General features: G+C 43.2%; 1 non-coding gene across 1 annotated transcript; it reads right to left on the reverse strand.

The window, feature by feature from the left end:
• Positions 1-353: 353 nt before the first annotated feature.
• Positions 354-461, reverse strand: LOC112767592 (small nucleolar RNA R71). Its single transcript, XR_003185034.1, has one exon. It is a non-coding gene; the product is annotated as a small nucleolar RNA R71 (small nucleolar RNA).
• Between the last annotated feature and the right edge of the window lie 17,048 nt (positions 462-17,509).

Genomic DNA, 17,509 nt, shown 5'->3' on the forward strand with positions numbered 1-17,509 from the left:
GACTTTACTGCACCCACTTCTGACTTCTATGGACAGAGCATCTCTATACCTGCCATTGGTGTAAATAATTTCGAGCTGAAGCCTCAACTGGTCACTCTAGTTCAACAGATCTACCAGTTTTATGGACTTCCACAGGAAGATCCTAACAGTTTCATCTCTAATTTCTTGCAGATCAATGATATTGTCAAGACTAATAGAGTGGATCCAGCGATTTACTAGATTATAATTTTTTCCTCTGCTGTAAGGGACAGAGCTAGTTATGGCTGGATTCTCAGCCTAAGGAAAGCCTAGACTCATGGGAAAAGGTGGTCAATGCATTTTTGACTAAGTTCTTTCTACCTCAAAAGCTGAGCAAGCTTAGGGTAGAAGTTCAACCTTCAGACAGAAAGAGGGTGAATCCCTCTATGAAGCCTGGGGGAGGTACAAGAAACTGATCAGAAAGTGCCCTCCTAACATGATTTCAGACTAGACCATGCTAGATATCTTCTATGATGGCCTCTCTGAACTATCCAAGATGGCATTGGACTACTCTACTGGTGGATCACTCCACTTGAAGAGAACACCTGAGGAGGCATAGGAACTCATTGACATGGTTGTAAACAACCAATTCATGTACACCTCTGAGAGGAACCCTGTGAACAATGGGGTAGTACAGAAAAAAAAAGTCATAGAGGTTGACACTCTAAATGCCATATTGGCTCAGAATAAGATCCTGACCCAACAGGTCAACATGATTTCTCAGCATCTGACTAGATTACAAGCTACAACTAGCAACACGCAAGAAAACTCCTATGAAGGAGATGCCTATGATCCAGGTCAACCCATGATGGAGGTGGTTCACTATATGGGAAATTCCACAGGGAATCCCCATACTGAGCCTTATGAAAACACCTACAACTCATCATGGAGGAAACTAGAACTCATGAGGAGACCATAAAGGTTCCCTTGAATGCCTTGTTGCAGATTATGGACTCTGAAGAATACTCCTCCTCTGATGAGGAAGAGGAAACTAAGGAAGAGCAAGTTGCTCGGTACTTAGGAATTCTGATGAAGCTGAATACCAGAGTATTCAGAACAGAGACATTGGAGGACGAACCTCTAGTGCTCACTAAGGAACTCAATGCCTTGGTTCAGCAGAAACTACCTCAAAAGCTTTCGGAACCCGGACGCTCCTTAGTTCCATGAACCACGGGAACAATTACTTTTGAGAAGGCTTTATGCGACCTAGGGTTAAGCATAAACCTCATGCCTCTATCTGTAATGGAGAGGCTAGGAATTTTTGAGGTGCTAGATGCCAACATCTCATTAGAGATGGTAGACAAGTCACTGAAAAAGGCATATGGTCTGGTAGAGGATGTCTTAGTAAAGGTTGAAAACTTTTACATCCCTGCAGATTTTATAATCTTAGATACTAGAGAGGACGAGGATGAATCCATCATCCTTGGAAGACCTTTCCTAACCACTGCCAATGCCATAATTGATATGGCAAAGGGAGAGCCTGTTTTGCAGTTATGGGAAGATCACATCTTGTTCATGATGCCTAGACCTAACTCCCTCGCTAAAAGAGAGGCAATTGTGCAACACTTGGTGTTCCAACCCTCTCTCTCGGTGCAGCGCTTTACAGAGCCCTCAGGAACCAAATCCAAGTTTAGTGTTGAGAAACCATCATCAAGCAATGAGAATGAAGGTACTAAAAAAAGGTACCTAAAGGCTGGAGAAATAAGAAAATCCCCACTGAAGGTCTCTCACCTGGCATGAGAGTTGTCTTCACTAACAGTCCAGTGATTCTACACACTGGGAACAAGATCCTATCTCTAAAACATGTGGAGCTCATCCATGAGAGCACAGGAAGGATGTTCACTGTAAGGGGTGAAATTCTGAGCCCCTATCCATCTCCGTAAAGGAGCTGACTATCAAGCTAGTGACGTTAAAGAAGCTCTTGTTGGGAGGCAACCCAACCATTACTAGAGTATTTCTGCTTTTCTTTAAGTTTATATTTATTTGAGTAATATTAGTTTACCTTCATAATTGTTCCCTTTAAGTTTGTGTTCATGTGTAGTAGTCAGAACAAAGACAGAGATGCAAACAAGAACACCCTGGAGTAAAACCCTTGCTGGCGTTAAACGCCAGACAAGGGGGCAGGAGGGGCATTCAATGCTCCATATAGGTAAGAAAGCTGGCGTTGAACGCCACATAGGGAGAAGTGTGGGCATTCAACGCCCAAGAAGGAGTAGCTTTGCTGGCATTGAATGCGAGAATGGGACCATTCTAGGCATTTAACGCCCTACAGGGAGCAGAGACCTGGCGTTGAACGCTAGGAAAGGAGACCCTAATGGGAGTCCAATGCCCTACATGGAGCAAGAAGCTGGAGTTGAACGCCAGCCAAGGAGTAGAGGTTGGGTGTTCAACGCCTACAAGGGGCAGGAATTCAAATTCCCTAGCCTCTCAGGACCAGTGGGTCCCATAAAATCCCTACCTACCTGTTCCGAGGGTTACTTGAAACTGTAGGTCGATCTCGAACGAGATCTGCGATAGTGGCCAGAGCTGTCATGTCCGACTTGTTGAACTTGGTGGTGCTATTGATCCTTTGTCACCGAAGGGTGGTGGTACCTACAAGAGACTCTAATGCTTAAGTTAGCATGTGCTTTAGGCAGGTTTTTAGTAGAATCAGAGTATGAGTTATACCTGGGTGCTCCAGTATATTTATAATAGCAGGGAGTGACCTTTCTTCAAGATAAGTTAGTTTATCTTATCTTATCTTTGAGTGAAGTCATCTTATCTTTAAGGGGAACCGCCTTTATCTTCTTAGGCTTTGGCTGCCTTTAGATTGGGCTGTGTTCCTTTGTTTGGGCCTGCTTTGGGCTCCTCTTGTGATTTGGCCGAACTCTTTGAGAAGAGGCAAGTGGCAACCCAACCTGAAGAGGTCGGTCACTTGTGTCTTCCATCAGCCCGGGTCGCATAGCTCGACCCAGTGTATGAACAGTGCCCCTGCTTGAGCTCGGTCTTTCCTTTTGAGGTCGTGTCTTTTAGACTTCGACCCCTTTTGGGGAAGACGTGCTCGAGTATTTTGCCTTTATCCGGTCTCTTGTAGAACTCCTGTTTGGCTAGCCTCCTGCTTTAAAATGCGAAGCATTTCTTTCTTCATTTATTTGCAGCGCGCATTTTTGTTTTCCTTGGAAACGTGCGAGGGTTTAATGCCCCTTAACTCTTTTGTCGTTTCCTTCTTTCCCTCTTTTACATCTCATTTTGAATTTCAAAAGACTCACTTTTAGTTTCTTCTTCTCCTTTCTCTTCGCCCTTTGCTTCGTTGTCTGCTGAGGTGCTTTCGTTTTTCTGCCTTCTTGTCTCTGGAGCCCTTTACTTTTCTAGCTCTCAAAGTGACTGTTTGGCACGGGTTTCGTCATTCTCTTGACCTAAACCATTTGTCGTCTTCTTTTCTGCAGGTTAGTTGTTCTTTTCTCTTTTCTTTCGATAATCGTCATATCTTGCATGCTTACATTGTCGCGCATAAAGCCTTGGTTTTTGTTTTTGCTTTGGAAAGTTTGAGTCTTTTCTGCAAAAGGTTGCACCTTTGTGCCTGATCGTTTGCTGTGATGTGCGCCTTTTTGTGCTTTCTGGTAGTTTTTTACTTTCTTAGGGTTTTTTCTTGTCGCCGCTCCTACTTCTTTTCATTTCTTGCATGACTTCCTCCTCTCTTTTGTTTAAACTGCTCATATAGAAAGTTGCTATCTTTTGATCATTTTTGTGTGGTTTGTTGATGATGATGGTTTTCTTTGCTGCTTGTATGTGGTGACGTTACCAGAAAAGGTTTGATTTCTCTATGTCTTTTATTGAGAGGTGTTAGGATGTGGACTGTAGATTTCCCCTTTTCTGGGTTCTTTCCTTGTTTGTTGCCTCCAAAGGGTGCCCCTGGACTTTGGTGTGAGTCTTAGGGTTTCCCTTTAACTGCTGTATCTGACACTTGATGTTTTGCTGCTATTGTCCGAGTTGTTGCCTACTTTTCCCGAGTTGTTTTGGTAGTAATCCATTTTCTCTTTTTCTTACTGTAGGAATAGTTGACCTATGTCTTCCCGCAAAAATATTGTTGAGATGTCTACTAAGATCCCCGCCGGGATGTCTGACTGGCTGGACTCCATAGTTTTAATGTGTGTTACTGTGGCTGACCCCGAGTATTGTGTGCGACTTAGGAGATTCCATAGGGTTTGTAGCTATAGGGATGACGAGAAGAAATATGAGCTGGTGTCCCTTGACCCTGAAGAGAGGGTTTGCTTTCCTTCTTTAACTCAGGGAGAACGACCTTTTTTCTATGCTTATGACTACTTTTTTAGTCAGCTGGGTATCACCATCCCTTTTTTTACTTTTGAGACTGACCTGTTGTGGTCCTGCAATGTAGCCCCGTCTCAGCTCCATCCGAACTCATGGGGTTTCATAAAAATTTTTCAACTGTTGTGTCAAGAATTGGGTGTCCGACCTACCGAAACTCTTTTTCTGCATCTTTTTATGTTGACCAAACCTGGGGCAGCTAAGAAGAAAGCCTCTTGGACTTCTTTTTGAGCTACTCAAGGAAAGAAAGTGTTTTCGATGTATGACGAGTCCTTTCGCGAGTTTAGAACTATTACTTTAAGGTCCGAGCTGTTGAGGGAGCTCGGCCCTTCTTTTTGGATGAAAATGAACCTACTTTTCCTTTATCGTGGCAAGAGAATGTAGTAGTAGTCAAGTATCCCTGGGAGAGTCTGATTGAGGTCGAGCAGGCTTTTGTGAGTGTGTTAGAGGAAAACTGGGGAGAGCCTCCTCATCTCGATACAAAGAGGTTCCTGGGAGACCCTTCCCAACTTCGTGCTGAGCTGGGTAGTGGCCGACTTCTTTTTAATCTTTCCTTTCGTGTTTGTTTGTCGATTTGTACCTTCCTTATCTGTAACTCTGGTTTTTGTTGGCTTCTTTTTTCAGAAATGGTAAAGACCACAGAATCCATGAAGGCTTTTTGTAGAGTAAAGAAGGTGACCGCTGCGCAGAATCTGTCAGCGAAGACTGCGGGAGAGGGATCTTCCCAACTGCCTCAAAGAGGATGACTTCGGACACTTCTGGGCCGAGGAAGGTTATTCCGACTCCTCAGGTCCGGACTGTTCCCTCTGACCCAGTTTGACCATCTTCCGGTGTCACCTCCTCTCCTACTACTCGTCCCCCTCCAAAAAAGCAAAAAACTGTTGGTCCGTATGGCTTGGATTCCCTGGATTTCAACGCTGTGGGAAAAAGAGAAGTCCCGAGCTACTGTTGCTGAGGCTGCTGTGAATTTGGCCGAGGAGATTGCGAAAATACATAAGGAGAGCTATACTCGAACTTATGGCAAGCTGTTGGAGGCTAGGGAGAGGATTCAGTCTGCCCAGGCTGATTATGCTGAGCTTCAAGGCCACTTGGTGGATAGTGTGACTGATGCTTATGAGAATTTGAAGGCCCAAGTCCAGGTTCTTGCCCCTGAACTCGACCTGACTCTCTTCAGTTTGGATTATGTAGTGGAGGACGGCAAGATCATGCCTACCCCGGTCGATGAAGATGATGGACCTCCTCCTGTGCCGCCAGCCAAAGCATCTGTTGCCACGGCTTCTTTAACTCCTTTAGCTGAGGTTGACCACCCCGAATCTGATCCTGATGTTCAAATTTTAAATCGGGAAGATGGGATTGTAGATGCAACCCCCTTGAAGACCATTTCTCCCTCTTCTACCTAGGATGCTGCTACCGAGGAGAGTTTGGACCCCTTATGATCTCTGTATTTGCATAGTTCGGTTTGTGGACTTTTGAACTCTTAGTTTTTTGTAACTTTTATATGGTTTGACTTCTCTTGACATTTAGTTGCTTCTAGGCAACTTTATTTTGGAAAAATAAAACACTTTTAAAACTCCGAGGTTGCCCCTTAGGTAGCCTTTTTGAGTTTTTAATGTTTTATTTTGGTGGATATGTTCTTCTGATATGTTGTCCATGCCTTTGCAACCTTTGTGGATCTTTTTGGAGAGCTGGTACTTTGCTGTCTGACCTCTTTTTGATCATTTCTTGTTTTGTCTGCTTTCTATTTGGTCGAGATGGTCCTTGGATCTAACTTGTCCGATAACTTTTTAGTGTTCTCGTAGACCCTTTTTAGTTAGTCCGAACAATTTTGATAGTCTTGTCATGGAGTCGTGGCTTTTTGGGCAAAGCTGTGTCCCTTTTAGCGCATGTCTTTTGAGCCTCAGGTTGTTTTTCTTCCTTCTTTGGCCTTCTCCTTTTGAGGTTGCCCGTGGGCTTTTCGGATTGCGCAACCTCTTTGTCTAAGCTTTTCAGTCATGTTCCAACAACTTTTTAGGTAGTGTTCCAAGGGGAACCTTTTCTTTATAGTTAAGTTGGACGACTTTTTAGCTTTTCCTTTGGCTTTGTGCGTTTGCTTTTTAAGAAGTGTCTTTTTTCAAGACTTTATCCTCTTCAGTGAAGTATTCCTGACCTTTGGAGATGTCTTTGTCCCTTTTTAGTGATCCTTTAGATGGTCCAACTTCTCTTGTCAGTCCTTCTTTAAGTTATTTTTAGTACTCCATTTTTAGTTAGACCTCGTCAGGCCGCTTTTTATGGATTACTTTTTATAACTTCTTGCATTAATCTGTTTTTATCGCTTTTACCTTGCCGACCTCTTTGTAATCGGGCGATGAATTTGGTTTTCACCTTGCCGACTTCTTTGTAATCGGGCGATAAATTTGGTTTTCACCTTGCCGACCTCTTTGTAATCGGGCGATGAATTTTTGCACTTAGATTAATGCATCTTGGTAGGAAACTTTTTAGGGAATCTGAAAAAACTTTGTTCAAATAGAAAATAGGCATATAGACAAGAATATATACATATGAGTGCTTTCAGGAAAAAGAGTGCACCTTAACCTAAAATCTTTATTACTTTCTAACTATAGTACCTTTTTAGGTTACAGGCATGCCATGACCTTGGTAGCTCTCGCCCTTCGAGGTCGGACACCTTGTAGTAGCCTTTTCCCAGTACCTCTACAACTCGGTAAGGTCCTTTCCAGTTAGCTGCTAGCTTCCCTTTTCCTGATCGACCTGCTCTGATGTCATTTCAGATTAAGATGAGATCATTGTTGGCAAAACTTCGCTGGACTACCTTCTAATTGTACCTTGAAGCCATTTGACGCTTTAACGCTTCCTCTCTAATCTGAGCTCTTTCTCGGATTTCTGGAAGTAGGTCGAGCTCCTTCCTTTGTATTTGGGAGTTGGCCTCTTCATTGTAGAGGATCATTCTGGGGGATCCTTCTTCTATCTCCACTAGGATCATTGCCTCCATTCCGTAAGCAAGTCGGAAGGGTGATTCTCATGTGGTGGAGTGCGGAGTTGTCCGATATGCCCATAGGACTTGTAGGAGCTCTTCAGCCCAAGCTCCTTTTGCGTCCTGTAGTCTCCGTTTTTTAACCCAGCTAGTATGACTTTGTTGGCAGATTCTGCCTGTCCGTTGGCTTGTGGGTGTTCTACGGATGTGAATTGGTGCCATTATCGTCCGACCTCTTTGGTTTGAGGTGGACCTTCAACTCGTCCGACCTCTTTGGTTTGAGGTGGACGTGCAACTCACCACCATCTTAGGTGTGAGGTGGACCTTCAACTCGTCTGACCTCTTTGGTGTGAGGTGGACCTTCAACTCGTCTGACCTCTTTGGTGTGAGGTTGACCTTCAACTCGTCTGATCTCTTTGTTGTGAGGTGGACCTTCAACTCGTCCGACCTCTTTGTTGTGAGGTGGACCTTCAACTCATCCGAACTCTTTTGTTTTTGATTGGGCGAGGTGGTGGGATCTTCTCAATGTTGCATATTTCTCGGTAAACATCCACAAGAGACACCCGAAGAGGGGTGTAATTGTGGTGTTTTCTAGGCTTCTCACCGGGTTGATCTTCTTTTTTCTTGGACTCTTTATCCTTGTCCCGTGGTGGGTTAGGAGAATCTGGTTTTTGAGCTGTCTCCCAATCGGGAGTTCTCCTCCATATTGATATATTTTTCCGCCCTTTCTTGAACCTTGTTTAGAGATGTTGGGTACTTCTTGGATATTGAGTGGCTGGAAGATTCTTCTCTTAGGCCATTGATGAGTCCCATGATGGCCGCTTCTGTTGGAAGACTTTGTATGTCAAAGCATGATTTGTTGAATCTTTCTATGTAGTTGCGAAGGCTTTCCCGATCTCCTTGTTTAATTCCCAACAAGCTTAGAGCGTGTTTGGCTTTATCCTTCTAGATGGAGAATCTGGCGAGGAACTTTTTAGCAAGGTCGTCAAAACTTGTGATGGATTTTGGAGGCAAACTGTCGAACCATTGAATTACTGTCTTTGTTAGGGTGGTTGGGAAAGCTTTACAACGGATTGCATCCGAGGCCTCCGTGAGATACATCCTACTTTTGAAATTGCTAAGATGATGGCTTGGATCTGATGTGCCGTCGTACGGGGTCATATCCGGAGCTTTGAAGTCCTTTGGGACTTTAGCTTTCATGATCTCTTTGGTGAATGGGTCTTGATCTTTGTGGGGGCTGTCGCCGTGGCTAGATTGAACTGTTTTAGCTTTGAGGTTAGCCTTGAGCTTTAGGAGCTTGTTCTCTAGCTTTCGACGTCGTCTTGTTTCTCTCCGAAGGTCTCTTTCGGCTTCCCGTTGATGTTCAGCTTCTTGTTCCAGCTGTTTAAGGCGATTCTGTTGCTCACGGATAGCTTCTGAAATTTCTGTGTTTGGGGGTTGCTTATCTCCCCCGTTTTGAGGTGTGTCTTTGGAAGTGGCGTCTGTGTTTTTGTTTGGCAATCTGTCCACCAAACCAGAGTTATGATCGTTGTCATGGTCATCTACCATGGTGTTGGGATGACTTCCAGGTTCCTCGGCAACGGCGCCAATGTTCCGAGGGTTACCTAAAACTGTAGGTCGATCTCGGACGAGATCTTCTATGCGGGTCGGAGATGACGTGTCCGGCTGGTGGGCGGTGGCCGGAGCTATCGTGTTTGACTTGTAGGACTGGATGCGCTACTGATCCTTCGTCACCGGAGGGTGGGGGGTACCTGCAAGAGACTCCGATGCTTAAGTTAGCATGGGTATTAAGCAGGTTTTTGTAGAATCAGAGTATGAGTTATACCTGGGTGCTCCAGTGTATTTATAATGGTGTGGAGTGACTCTTTTGGAGATAAGATAGTTATGTTATGTTATCTTATCTTATCTTTAAGTGAGGTCATCTTATCTTTTGGGGAGCCGCTCTTATCTTTCTAGGCTTTAACTGCCTTTAGATTGGGCTGTGTTCCTTCGTTTGGGCCTGTTTGGGCCTCTTATGGCGATTTAGCCGAGCTCTTTGTGAAGAGGTCGGTAATGGGCCAACCTTCCAAGAGGTCGACCATGGGCCAACCTTCCAAGAGGTCAGACATGGGCCAACCTTCTAAGAGGTCAGACAACCTGGTCCTTTATAGCTCGAACCGATGTATGAACAGGTCCTTAGCTTGGTAGCTCCCTTCTATTTGTGAGGTAACTACTTGTGAATCACTGAAGATGGTAAGCTTTTGAACTCCTACCTCCTTAGCCAGCCTCAAACCAGCTAGTAATGCCTCATATTCAGTCTGATTATTTGAAGCAGGGAATTCAAACTTTAGTGAGAGTTTGATTTGGGTTCCCTGATCGCTTTCTATTATCACACCTGCGCCATTCCTGGTTTTGTTCGAAGAGCCGTCTACATAGAGATTTCATTTTGTGGGAATTCCCGGGGTATCAATGTACTCGGCAATGAAGTCGGCCAGATACTGTGATTTGATGGCTGTCCGAGCTTCATATTGAAGATCAAATTCGAATAACTCGACTGCCCACTGTAGGATTCTTCCAGCTAAGTCTGTTTCCTGCAGGATGCCTTTTATGGGCTGGTTGGTCCGAACCTTTGATAGTGTGAGCTTGAAAGTAAGGGCGAAGTCGTCGAGAAGTGAGTATGAAAGTGTAGGCGAACTTTTCTAACTTTTGATAGTTTAGTTCAGCCCTTTGTAGAGCTTTACTAATGAAGTGGATGGGTTATTGCCCACCTTTGTCTTCTCTGACTAGTGCTGAGGCGATTGTCCGATTTCCCACTGCGAGGTATAATATGAGTACTTCTCCTTCCCGTGGTCGGGTAAGAATGGGTGGTTGCCCCAAGAATTTTTTGAAATCTTTGAAAGATTGCTCAAACTCTGTTGTCCATTCAAACCTCTTTCCCTTCCTTAATGTGGCGTAAAAAGGGAGAGATCTTATGGCTGACCCGGCTAGAAACCTGGACAGGGCTGCCAGTCTTCCATTGAGCTGTTGTACCTCTTTGATGTAGGTCAGACTTTTCATGTCGGGTATGGCCTGGCATTTATCCGGGTTTGCCTCGATTCCTCTTTGTGTGAGCATGAAGCCCAAGAATTTGCCAGCTTCTACCGCAAAGGTGTATTTTGCAGGATTAAGTCGCATACCATGCTTTCTGATGGTGTCGAACACTTTGGTGAGGTCGGACAACAAGGATTCCTCACTTTGTATTTTTACTAGCATATCGTCTACATAAACCTCCATTAGTTTCCCAATGTGGTCTGCAAAGACTTTGTTCATCAATCTCTGGTAGGTTGCCCTTGCGTTTTTGAGCCCAAACGGCATGACAATATAGCAGTAATTCGCCTTTGGAGTTAGGAATGAGGTCTTTTCTTGGTCGGGTGGATACATTGGGATTTGATTGTATCCTGAATAAGCATCTATAAAGGAGAGGTACTTGTATCCGGAAGAGGCATCCACTAGAGTGTCTATATTTGGGAGTGGGTAGGGATCTTTTGGGCATGCTTTATTGAGATTGGTGTAGTCAGTGCACATCTGCCACTTTCCATTTGACTTTTTTACCAAAACAACGTTGGCTAGCCATAATGGGTACTTGACCTCTCTTATGAATCCTGCCTCCAGTAAGGCTTGTACTTGCTCTTCCACAGCTTAGGACCTTTCCGGTCCGAGCTTCCTACGCTTCTGCTGCACTGGCCAAGATCCTGGGTATACCGCCAGTTTGTGGCACATTAGTTTGGGATTTATGACCGGCATGTCTGCGACCTTCCATGCAAAGAGGTCGGCGTTTTTCTTTAAGAACTGTATCAGAGGCTCCTTTAAATCTCCCTTTAAGGTTGCCCTGATACTTGTCGTCTTATCCCGGGCATCGCCGATCTGGACTTCTTCAGTCTCACCTTCAGGTTGTAGACGAAGTTCCTCGCGAGCTTGAACTCCCCCGAGTTCGATAGTGTTGATTTCCTCTCCTTTGGGGTTTCCTTTAAGGTTCATACTTTCATTGTAACAGCGTCGCGCAATCTTTTGGTCTCCTTTTATCGTGGCGATCCCTTCTGGGGTTGGGAACTTTATGCACAGATGTGGAGTCGAAACTACTACGGCGAACTGGTTCAGTGTTGTTCGACCTATTAGGGCGTTGTAAGCTGAGCTCATGTCGACGACGATGTAGTCTATGTTGAGTGTCCTTGACCGGGTTCCCTTTCCAAAGGTTGTGTGTAGTGAGATATATCCAAGTGGTTGGATTGGAGCGTCTCCCAGCCCGAACAAGCTGTTCGGATATGCTCTGAGCTCTTTATCTTGCAAACCGAGTTTGTCGAAGGTGGATTTAAACAAGATATCCGCGGAGCTTCCTTAGTCTACCAGCATTCGGTGGAGATTAGTGTTGGCCAATATGATAGTAATGACCATGGGATCATTGTCCCCCGGGATGATGCCTGTTGCGTCTTCTTGGGTAAAGGTAATAGTGGGGAGGTCGGATGGCCTCTCCCCTTCCCCGACGTGATATACCTCTTTAGGGTGTCTTTTGCGAGATAATTTAGAGATCCCTCCTCCTGTGAATCCTCCATTTTTCATATGAACATGTCTCTCAGGAGTGTGAGGTGGTCGTTCAACTCGTCCGACCTCTTCATCCCTTCTTCTTTTTCTTGGTTCATTCGCTTTGTTGGCTAAGTACCGATCTAGTCGCCCTTCTCTTGCCAATTTCTCTATGACATTCTTTAGGTCGAAGCACTCGTTAGTAGGATGTCCGTAAATTTGGTGGTACTCACAGTACTCTGTCCGACTTCCCCCTCCTCTTTTTTTTTATTGGGCGAGGTGGTGAGATCTTCTCAGTGTTGCATATTTCTCGGTAAACATCCACAAGAGACACCCGAAGAGGAGTCTAATTGTGGTATTTTCTAGGCTTCTCACCGGGTTGATCTTCTTTTTTCTTGGACTCTCTATCCTTGTCCCGAGAGAGGTAGGAGAATCCAGGTTTTGAGGTCTCTCCTAATCGAGAATTCTACTCCATGTTAATATACTTTTTTGTCCGTTCTTGTACCTCGTTCAGAGATGTTGGATGCTTTTTTGAAATGGAGTTACTAAAAGGTCCTTCTCGCAGGCCATTGATGAGACCCATGATGGCTACTTCTGTTGGCAGACTTTGTATGTCCGTACCCTTTTGTTGAATCTTTCCATGTAGTTGCGAGGACTCTCTAGATCTCCTTGTTTGATCCCTTATGACAAGTCATCTTAGCCTAGTTTTACTAGTCTTTTTCTTTGTTTTTATTGGGATTTATGCACTTTCTTGCATTGTAAGTAAGTGGTTTAGAGTGGAATTGCATGGTTTCTTTGAATCAATCAACCACTATTTAATTGATACTAAATCATGAGGTTTAAGCTAAATTTAATTGATTTTTAAATGATTTATAAACCTTGTGAATTTGGTGATACTTTGATTGGTTGTTTTGATTACTTGTAGGTGAAGAAAATAAGAAAACAAGAAAGAATAGCCTAAGAAGCGTGGCTCAAGGAAGAGAAAAGTGTAGCAAAGGAAACCAAGAAGTGTGGCACAATGAAGGAGAAAAGCCACGAAGCTTTCCACAAGAGCTCAATGCTCTCCAAGGAAGCAAGGCTGTGATGCTACGCTCCCCTTGAGAGCGGAGCACACTTTTGAACCAAGAAAGAGAGGGGAGAAACATGATGCTCCGCTCTTGCCAAGAGCATTATCGGGCATCCTCCAAAATAAATTCAAAGAGAAAAGCTTGCCAATGCTTGCCACAAGGTTCGAACCCATGGCCTAAGGAGCAAGGAGAAGCGCTCCTTGCAAGGAAAACAAACAAAAATTAGCTGAAGTGCACTCCACAAGTTTCGAACCCATGACCTGAGAGATAACAATAGCAGAGCAACAACACTCTTGGGCTAAATAATGGACCAAAATTCAAATTAAATTCAATTCTTCACCAAATTAGAAAGCCCACCCAAATTATAAAATCCAAGAATAGAAAGTCTATAAATAGAAGTTAGTTTGATTTAGTTAGGAACCTTTTTTGCTTCCTTTAGAATTTTCAATTTGTAATTTTGAGAGTTTTCACTTTGAATTTGGATCTTGGAGAATTTGGAAGAAGAATTGATCTCTCTTCTTCCTTGTTCTTGCTTGAGCACTCTTTACTTCTTGTCTTGGATCTTGGGTGGAGAATTGAAGAAGTTCTGTTTCAATCTCACCTTGAGATCTCTTGTTTAATCTTTCTGCATAATTCTATCAAAATCTGTTTACTGCTTCCATTCTTCTATTTCTTCTGCCATCTACTTTTCCATTTCCTTTTGCAATTGTTCTTGTTGGATCAAGGAAGGATTTGAGATCTAGACTTATTTTCTAGTCTCCTCCACTCCTGAGATCTTCAATTTCTCTTTTAATTTCTGCAATTAAGCTACATTACTTTCTGTTTTAAATTCTCCAAGCATTTTTACTTCTCTGTTTGAGATCTACTCCAATTCAATTCATCTTTTGCTCTTCTGTTTGTTGCAATTTACTTCTGCTTGTTTAAATTCTGTAATTCCAACTCCCAATCCCTTTTATAATTCAAGCAATTTACATTTCTTACACTTTAAGATTCAGTTATTTACATTTCTTGCAATCTAAGTTTCTGCAATTTAATTTACTTGTTCTTTAAGATTTAGCACTTTTATTTTCTGTTCTCTTTAATTTATTGCAATTCATCCCTTTCCCTTTAAACTCCATGAAATTTAGCTTCTGTCAATTACAAACCACTTAAATCAACCACTAAACTAAAATTGCTCAATCTTTCAATCCCTGTGGGATCGACCTCACTCATGTGAGTTATTATTACTTGATGCGACCCGGTACACTTGTCGGTGAGTTTCGTGTTGGATCGTTTTCCACACATCAAGTTTTTGGCGCCGTTACCGGGGATTGATTAGGTTGACAATGATTAAGTGAAGTGGTGGTCTAGATTAAGCACTTTTTCTTAACTTTTTTTTTATTTTTACTAAGCATATTAACTGTTTGACACATTGTGTCACCTAACCCTCTAACCACATTCTAGCATTAGAATGTTCATGTTTCATTTGGTTTGTTTGTGATTTTTTTTGCAAGTCATGGTGGCTGAGGTGCGTGAAGAGGGAGTGAGCAACAATGCTCAACCTGCAAGAAGGGTGTTGGCCTCTTACACTATCCCCAATCCCAGACATTATGGGAGCAGCATCCTCACCCCAAATGTTCAGGCAAATGACTTTGAGTTGAAGCCTCAACTAATCACCTTGGTGCAGAACAATTGTGCTTATGGAGGTAGCCCACTTGAAGATCCAAACCAACACTTATCCACTTTCCTGAGGATATGTGATACTATCAAATCTAATGGTGTGCATCCTGACATCTACAAGCTGTTGCTATTCCCATTTTCTTTGAGGGCCAATGCTACTCAATGGCTGGAAACCTTTCCCAAAGAGAGCATCAACAATTGGGATGAATTGGTGAGCAAATTCCTAGCCAAGTTCTACCCACCTCAGAGGGTCATCAAGCTGAAAACAGAGGTGCAAACATTCATTCAAGTGGATGGAGAGTCGCTGTATGATGCCTGGGAGAGATACAAGGCTTTAATCAGGAAGTGTCTACCAGAGATATTTAATGAATGTGATAAACTCCAAAATTTCTATGAAGGACTGACAATGAAAGCTCAAGAGGCACTTGACTATTCAGCAGGAGGCTCAATGCAACTCATGAAGACAGCTGAAGAAGCTCAGAACCTCATAGACATGGTAGCAAATAATCAATATTTCTTTGCTCATCAAAGACAATGCCAACCAGCCCAGAGAAGGGGTGTATTGGAGCTGGAAGGTGTGGATACCATCTTCAAAGTGATGCATCAACAAATTCAGCAACAATTTGAGCAGATGGCTAAGAAAATTGATGGACTGCAAATCGCTGCAGTAAATACACAAAGCCAATCTCAAACCTCACATGGGTGGAAGCAATCTGAAGAAAGTTTTGGGACATTCAATTATGAGCAACAAAGCCCTGAGCAGGTGCAATGCATGAATAACACTTCAAGTTCATTTCAACACAATTTCTATAGTGATGCACACAAGACACCCTGGAAGACTCATTCTAATTCAAGGTGGGGTGAGCCTCAGAATCAAGGACAAAGGGACTTCAACTCTGGCAGCCTCAGCAACACAAGCAACCAAAGCCATTCATCTAAAGATACTAACCAATTCAAAAACCCACAAAACACATATCACCAACCCCATAACAACTCACAAAACCACCAAAACAGCTTTTCAACATCCACATTCTACCCACAAAATAACCCCGCAAATAGTTCAAACAACTTCCAGCAACAACCATCTCATTTTACACAACCACAACCAAATCCAGACTCCCAAAGAATCTCTAGTCTAGAGATAATGATGGAGAAACTCATGAAAAATTAAGAGATGGCAAGGAAAGATCAAGCCATAACAAGTAAAAACCAAAAAGCTTCAATCAAAAATCTTGAGAGGCATATGGAACAAATGGCTAAACAAATTGCAGAGATGGGTGAGAAGCAACCAAATGCATCCCCTAGTGCCACTCAAGACTACCCAAGGGACAAAGGAAAAGCTACAAAGTGGGAGGAGTGCAAAGGAATCATAGTGGGAAGTGAGGAGACTGGGGAGAAGGAAGCCATCAATCAGGAAGAACACAACAGAGAAGTTCCACAAGAAGAGACAGAAGAGAGAAAAGAAGAGGATAGAAAGACCAAGAATGCAAAAAGCTCAAAGATAGACAAGAACATCCTTGAGCCACAGCTACAAGAGAAGAAGGAAGGGGTGAAGCCATATATCCCCAACCTTCCATATCCTCAAAGATTCAAGAAAGAGAACGAGGATAAGCAATATTTAAAATTCCTGGACATATTCAAGACACTCAGCATCAATATTCCTTTCTTAGAAGCACTTGAACAGATGCCTGTGTATGCCAAATTTATGAAGGAAGTGCTGACAAAGAAAAAAGTCCCTAAGAGAAGGACAAATTGTTGAGATGATAATGGAATGTAGTGCTATTCTCCAAAGAGAGTTGCCAGAGAAGAAAGATGATCCTGGGAGTTTTTATATACCTTGCACCATAGGATACATAACAATTGAGAAGTCATTCTGTGATCTTGGTGCAAGCATAAACTTGATGACTCTATCTCTTATGAGGAAGCTTCAAATTGTCGAGCTGAAATCCACACGAATACTTCTTCAAATGGCTGACAAATCCATTCAGCAAGCACTTGGAGTTGTAGAGAATGTGCTGATAAAAGTGGGGAAATTTCTTCTCCCAACTGATTTTGTCATCCTAGATATGGAGGAAGACCCTAACACGCCCATCATCCTCGGGAGGCCTTTCCTAGCTACGGGCAGAGCATTGATAGATGTTGAAAAAAGAGAATTGTTGCTAAGAGTGCATGATGAGCATCTAACATTTCATGTCTTCAAGACTTTACATGAGCCCTGGTGCACGAATTGTAAATCACACTTTTCACAACTCGTACCACTAACCAGCAAGTGCACTGGGTCGTCCAAGTAATACCTTACGTGAGTAAGGGTCGAATCCCACGGAGATTGTTGGCTTGAAGCAATCTATGGTTATTTTGTAATTCTTAGTCAGGATATCAATTATAATTATCAGTTTGGATTGCGAAAAATAAAAGAGCATGAATTAAATACTTGTTATGCAGTAATGGAGAATATGTTGGAGTTTTGGAGATGCTTTGTCTTCTGAATCTCTGCTTTCTCCCTGTCTTCTTCTTCACGCACGCAAGGTTCTTCCTATGGCAAGCTGTGTGTTGGTGGATCACCGTTGTCAATGGCTACTATCTGTCCTCTCAGTGAAAATGGTCCAGGTGCGCTGTCACCGCATGGCTAATCATCTGTCAGTTCTCACTCATGCTGGAATAGGATCCATTGATCCTTTTGCGTCTGTCACTACGCCCAACCCTTGTGAGTTTGAAGCTCGTCACAGTCATTCAATCCCTGAATCCTACTCGGAATACTACAGACAAGGTTTAGACTTTTCGGATTCTCAAGAATGCGGCCAATGGATTCTAGCTTATACCACGAAGATTCTGATTAAGGAATCCAAGAGATACTCATTCAATCGAAGGTAGAATGGAGGTGGTTATCAGGCACGCGTTCATAGGTTGAGAATGGTGATGAGTGTCATGGATCATCACATCCATCATATTGAAGTGC

The sequence above is a fragment of the Arachis hypogaea genome, chromosome 17, assembly GCF_003086295.3.
Source record: "Arachis hypogaea cultivar Tifrunner chromosome 17, arahy.Tifrunner.gnm2.J5K5, whole genome shotgun sequence".
NCBI classification, from domain to species: Eukaryota; Viridiplantae; Streptophyta; class Magnoliopsida; order Fabales; family Fabaceae; genus Arachis; species Arachis hypogaea.